The sequence below is a fragment of the Carlito syrichta genome, unplaced genomic scaffold (assembly GCF_000164805.1).
Source record: "Carlito syrichta isolate Samal-C Ts95f unplaced genomic scaffold, Tarsius_syrichta-2.0.1 Scaffold305654, whole genome shotgun sequence".
NCBI classification, from domain to species: domain Eukaryota; kingdom Metazoa; phylum Chordata; class Mammalia; order Primates; family Tarsiidae; genus Carlito; species Carlito syrichta.
The window spans coordinates 820,514-827,777 of NW_007249750.1; positions in this window are offsets into that span (position 1 = coordinate 820,514).

Genomic DNA, 7,264 nt, shown 5'->3' on the forward strand with positions numbered 1-7,264 from the left:
AAAAGAGTGAAAAAAATTCTTAAGCCAAGACCATGTAAAAAAGCAGCAAATGTGGAGGCAGTATGACATGGTAGTTTAGAAGACAGAACAGCTGAGCTTAATCCAAGCTCTGCCATTAATGTGTAGTGATCTTGCATAAGCCACTTAACTTTTCTTGTCCTTGGTTCCTATCAACAAAATAGTTATACCAGATGAGTGGTTTCTAGCTGTTTGCCATCAAGAGATGTTTTGTTTGTTTTGTTTTTTAAGTTGGGGTCTCACAGCTCACCATATCCTCTATCTCCTGGGTTCAGGTGATCCTTCTGCTTCAGCCTCAAGTAGCTGAGACTACTGGCACATGTCATCTTGCTGGGCTAATTTTTTTTTTTCATAAAAAAAAAGGTCTCGCTATGTTGCATGGGCTGGTCTTGAACTCCTGGCCTCAAGCAATCCTCTTGCTTTAGCCTCCCAATGTGCTAGGATTACAGGTATAGGCTATCATGCCTGGCCAAGAATTTTCATCAGTGGTTTTTCTTGTGGATTTTGTTTTTAATGATTTTGCTCATCGATATGTTCTTCTTGTGTACTCAGTAGACAAAGCACATAACTACAAATCAGATCTTCTGATCAGCAAAGGTAGGTTATTTACCTTACCAAATTACTATAACTTGCACTGAATATATAAAAAACATATTACTAGCTAATATAGATGTGATTTCCAATAGAGTTTTATAAGTACTGAAAATAGCTTAAAAACCTCTTTTAAGGATATTTGGAGATTCACAAAAACTACTGGATTTGATGATTTCAAGTTACTATCAAGGAAAAAGAAAATTTATTGACTTCTCAAAAAATTATAATTCACATTAAATTACAAGTCTCGGCTATTCTTTTTTTTTTTTTTGAGTCAGAGTCTCTGTCACCCAGGATGGAATGAGGTGGCACACTCATAGTCACTCCAGCATCGACCTGCTGGGCTCAGGTGATCCTTCCGCCTCAGCCTTCTAAGTAGCCGGAACTACAGGTGCGCGCTACCATGCCCGACTAATTTTTTGATATATTGCAGAAACGAGGTCTCACCAAGTTGCCCAGTCTGGTTATTCCTATTTACTTTTTCACAAAATGTCCAATACAATCTTTTAAAAATGTAAAAACACTTTTATATAACTATCTTAAAATATAAGGTGAGACTACAAAGCAGTATGAAAGGTTTCTCTCTGTCACTTGTAAACTGGGTTAGAAAGTAATCCCCAGAATTCCAGAACAGTTGTGGAGATAATTTTAATTTACAATCAGGATAAACTGCATTCAACAAGGAGTTCAGAAATCTGGGCTCCAGCTGTCCTCTTGTATGGTGTGATCTTGAATAAGTCTCTCGACTTTGGGGTATCAGAAGCTCCATCACAGAATGAAAGATGTTAAATTGGGTCATCTTGAAAATTCTTTTCAGCTCTGGTATTTTGTGATGCCATGAAATCAGAGTAACATGTTACAGGCTGTTTGAGGTCAGGAATTTTGAAACTAGAATTCAATATATAGGACTCTTTAAATGTCTACTTTTTGGGAGTCTTATTCAAATATATATATGTATTTTCCCTTGTTCTTCTGTGTATATAAACATATTTTCCTATTTAACAAACTTTTCATCATTAGCAATAATTTCTCAAAAGAACATTTTTTATTTCTTGCTTTTATTTTTTTTCGGCTTCCTTTTTCAATTTCTCCAAGATCTCTTCTGGAGTTGTGGAGGCCAAAAGTTTCACCAACTTTTCACGAGATTTACCACCCTGGACCAAAAGGAAAACAAGGATACTAAACATTCTTTTTTTTTTTTTGAGTTGGAGTCTCACTCTGTCGCCCATACTGGAGTGCAGTGGCCGCTCCCGGCCACCGCAGCCTCGACCTGCTGGGCTCTGGCGATCCTTCCGCCTCAGCCTTCTGAGTAGCTGGAATTACAGGCATGCGCTACCACGTCTGGCTGATATTTTGATTTATTGTAGAGATGAGGTCTCGCTGCCCAGCCGGGTCTCGAACCCGTGGGCTCAGGCAATCCACTCACCTCAGCCTCCCAAAGGCGCGGGATTAAGGCTGAGCCACCGAGTCCAGCAATACTAAACATTCGAATGCTATCAGAGACAGCAGATTTCAGTTGGATAATGGGCTTTCCTGATGGCTTAAGCACCACTTTGTTCTGGCTGCTTTCAGTCTAACCAAAGACTATCTCTTAGAGTCTGTCTTACAAATTTTTACAATTCTCCAGGATTTTTACCTTCATATATCAATTTCTGTAATAATAAAAGCTAGGCATTAAAATTTCAAAATATATATGGAATCTTTACAATAGTCTAGTTTCAAGTAATTCTTCAAGTTAAAAATAAAAATCATTTTTAAAACACCAAAATAAATATTGCAATTTTATAAACTTTGTATATAAATAATTCTAAGTATAAACAAATGGTTATTCTCTATGTTGTTAAACATTTCTGAAAATTCCAAACAAAAAGTAACCACAAGTCGAGCGCAGTGGCTCACGCTTGTAATCCCAGCACTTTGGGAGGCAGAGGTGAGATGATTGAGCCCAGGGGTTCAAGATCAGCCTGGGCAACTTGGCGAGACCTTATCTCTATAATAAGTTAAAAAAATTAGACAGGTGTGGTGGCGTGCACCTGTATTTCCAGCTACTAGAAGACTAGTCGAGGCAGAGGGATCACCTGGGCCGAGCACGCTGAGGCTACCGTAACTGTGAGCTTGCCACTGCACTCTAGACTGGGTGACAGAGTGAGACTCAGACTCAAAAAAAAAAAAAGTATCCATATATCCAAGTGCTGTGATTTCACAACAACTTAATACAACTTAAAAAAAAAAATCTTATTAACTCAAATATAAGGTTCTTTTTTTATTTTAAAGATGTGGGGTACAATTCAGAATTCAGCATACAAGTGGTCATTGTACAGGTAAATCTAGGCCTCCCTTTGGTCCCCCATAATACAACTTTTAAAAGAAATTTTTTTTTCAAACACATACTTTAAAGAAGATAAAATCTGAGTAGAGATTTAACTAGATGGGTAGAATTTGCACAGACAGAAGAGTGGGAAGCACCTTTCAGTCAGAGCATGCACACTAACAAAAAATGAGAAATGACCTGCCACAGGTAGGGCATTTAGATGGATTTTTCAGGTGCCGTCTTAATCAGTGACTTTGAATGCCAGCTGGAACCAGGATGAGCTATATAATATAGCACAGGGAAACAAGTAGAGCTTTAAGAAATATGAACATGGCTGGGCCCCATTCCTGCATATGCTACTTCAGTAGGTCTAGAGTGATGCCCAGGAATCTGTATGCAGAAATGATTCCCAAATGATTTTGATACCCCTAGTACAAAACCACAGTGTTACTGACTTCATATGAGTCTTCTGTCTTCCTAATGAGTTTCTAGTGAGCAAGGACAACGTAAGGGATAGCAATACTGGATGGACTCACTGATGGAGATGACTCGCATTAGGTACTACCTTAGATTTTATGGTGTGGTGATGAAGGAAGAGGCAAGCAAGATTAATTTGAGAGTAGGTCCAGGAATGAATCTAGGAAGGAGAAAATGCTGGAAATGGTGGCAGCTAAGAGATGTGAGTATAGGCTGGGCTCGGTGGCTCAGCCTGTAATCCCAGCACTTTGGGAGGTCGAGGTGAGTGGAGTGCCTGAGCCCACGGGTTCGAGACCCGCCCGGGCAACTTGGCGAGACCTTGTCTCTACAATAAATCAAAACAGCCAAGCGTGGTAGCATGTGCCTGTAGTTCTGGCTACTTGGAAGGCTGAGGTGGAAGGATCGCCGGAGCCCAGCGGGTCGAGGCTGGGTTGGCTGTGAGTATACCACTGCCCTCCAGCCTGGGCGACAGAGTGAGACTCCAACTCGAAAAAAAAAAAAAAGAGACACAATGTGGACAGTAGGAATGAAGGAGACTAAATAGGAAGAATTCAGATTTGTGTGATTAAATGCATATAAGAGTTTAAAACAACTAATTTTCCCCTTGTTTGAGTTGATTTCTCACTCTGTCTCCCAGGTTGGAATGCAGTGGCATGTTCACAGCTACTGCAGCCTTGACCTGCTGGGCTCAGGTGATCCTTCCGCCTCAGCCTTCCAAGTAGCTGGGACTACAGGATAGAGGTGAGGTCTGGCCATGTTGCCCAGACTGGTCTTGAACTCCTGGGCTCAGGCAATCCTCTGACCTCAGTCTCCCTAAGTGCTGGGATTACAGGCATAAGCCACTGCACCCAGCTCCAATTATTTTTAAAAAGAATCAGTACTTTAGAAATCATGATTTATGTGTAATAAAGATATTGAAGAGACAGAGAGAGAGAGGGAGAGAGAGACCTACCTTATCCAAAACCACATCACTCTTCCTGAGTTCTAAGACCTTGGAAAGATACCGACAGAGTTCAGCGTTAGCCTCTCCCTCTGATGGAGGTGCTGCAATAGCTACATTTACTGCTTCTGCTGTCAAATCTGGAATAAAAACAGTGTTGACTTTATCATTAAGTAGTTCTTTTTCTTTATGAAATGAGGAACTTTTGTGAGAGTTTGCATTTGCCTGGCATAGAGGTTTTCAGTTAATAACTGTTGAATGAAGAAATGAATGATTAAACTAATCACACTTAAGGGAACATAAACAGGATAAATGCCTCTACATCCAGAGAAGAAAACCGATGTTTACCCAACTCTGGTGATGAAGATGGGCCTACAGAGTTTTGGGGAAAGTATCCTAGATTTAAGCAACTAGAAATTGCATTTGGTCTGATAGGAAGAGCCCAGGCAGGGAATCAGAAGAGGTGGGCTTCAAAGCTCCAGCAATATCAACAAAGTGCACGGATGGGTAAGTTCACTAGATTTTATAGGGTTGTGCAGGGATTCCTCATCAGGGAAATGAAAGCACTGGGCTAGTTTCATCTGTTATGTGATCCTCTTGCCTCCACTGCCCAAAGTGCTGGGGTTGCAAGCATGAACCACTGCACTGGCTCATCTTAGATTTTGTTGTTTTTTTTTTAGAGACAGAGTCACGCTTCATTGCCCAAGTTGGTCTTGAAATCCTGGCCTCAACTTACCCTCCTGCCTCAGTCTCCCAAAGTGCTGAGATTATAGGTATGAGCCACAGTGCCCAGCCTCCCATCTTAGATATGGTGAAATATAACATTAACAGTAGACGGTATCCACAGCCACTACTTTGAAAATGCTGGCCAAGGAGGGTATGGTCAACAGAGACAAGCTAATATGGCCATTAGCAGCGTGAACCAAGCCTAGCATACCAATTGTGGGGTCTTATTTTCAACATATAAAAATGATTTTGAATACAGAGCTTCAGATGTGAAAAAGACCTTCAAGATTATTCAAAGCAATTCAGAATCCCTCCTTTTTCTCAATTTTCTCTGGAATCCCAACAATTAAAAAAAAAAAAGTGAACACAGCTACTTAGGAGCCTTGTCTGCTTGGCCTTCCCCTTGCCCAATGCAGATTCCTGAGGCACTTCCAGGGATCCAGGGAATAGCTTGAAAGCCTCTATCTTAGGCTAACTCATCTGACAGGTAGAAAAACTTGGCCCATGTATGTTTTATACTGTTTTGATGTAAAACAAGTTCATACAGGATGTGAGCAAAGGTCTCAGATCTCAAGTTTCCTCCCCTTCCTTAGGCTAGTGACATTAAACTAGACCAAAATGTCTCTTCTTTCTTTGGGCAACATCTTCAGTTTTAAAATAGGGCAAACTAAGAATAATCTAGGCTACACATAGGTTTCCATATGTGTCCCTTCTAAAATACCGTAGTATGTACTGATTGATTGATTGATTGAGTTGGAGTCTCACTCTGTTGTCTAGGCTGGAGTGCAGTGGTACTTCACGGCCACTGCAGCCTTGACCTGCAGGGCTCAAGTGATCCTTCCCCCTCAGTCTTCCAAGTGGCTGGAACTTTAGGCGCGTACCACCACACCCAGCTAATTTTTTTGAATTACTGTAGAGATGAGGTCTTGCTATATTGCCCAGGTTGGTCTCGAACCCATGGACTCTGGCAGTCTTCTTGCCTCCACCTCCCAAAGTTGTTGTGATTACAGGCGTGCCCAGCCAATACCGTATTTTTAAAAAGAAAAATATACAATGGTTTTCATCCAACTTGGTAAGATTTAAGTATCCTATATTCACTTTCAGACACCTTTACACTGGAATCTAGACTATCAAACTGGAGAAGCCTCTAAGTGCAGACATGAAAATATACTAGATGACCATAGGATAAGCTTTCAGCTAACCAAGACAAAGGGAAACTGGCTGGCAGGGACACCTGAGTCCCACATGAATCCCATTTCAGTGTCAGATATACCTGTCACAGCATTTTGTTTGGACCCAGGCTTCGCATGGATAGCTATGGTGACACAGCCTTTAGCATCAACTGCTACAGGACCCGAGGGAGGAAGTGGTCTCTCTGGTTCCTTGTTCTGGCTTTTAACCTAAAATGACAACAACCACACAACTTTACAGGTTACAAATATTTCGCCCCACATTAAATTTGAACCTTTTACTACTCCCTTTCACCCTCAGCCAAGACACACTAGGCTAATCAGTGGTGTCCAGGGGCTTCTGGCACCCTAGAATGCTTTCCCCAAGTCCTTCAAAGCTCAAATCAATTCTGCCATGAAACCTTCCCATTAACCCCACAAAGTTTTTTTCCCTCCCTTGGAAGAACACCTGACCCTAGCTTCCATAGATTAATGCTAGTTCCTACCATCTACTCTGTATTTCCAATTCCTCGGGGGCAGGGACGGTTTATTAGTCATCATTGCATGTCATGCAGCAGGAACTAACAAATGCTTATGGAAGTGTACGTGTGTGTTTTCCGTGGGGGGGGGGGGGGCGAGAAAAAACAGTGATTGATAGTTAAAGGCCTATTATGTGACAGAACCTTGCTAGGAACTTTCATTTATTCAACATGAACTGCACACCTAGGGCAGTACGTGGGCAGTGGATAGTAAAGATGAATAAGGATAGGTGGTCCCTGCCCCCAAGGGGCTCGGAACCGGCATGACCGCACATGGATGGGGGAAGCCGCCAGCAGGCGGCGCTGCTCGAGCTGAGCCTGAGAAACGGCTTGGAGTTAGCCGTGCAAAGATGGTGGGAGGAAGTGGGCGCGGCGTTTTCTTGACAGCAGGGACGCGACCAACCCAGGTAAAGAGGCACAGCGGGAACAGAGTCTTCCGAGAGGCACAGGCGGCCGGGCGCTGTCGGAACACGAGGCGCTAACCCGGGAG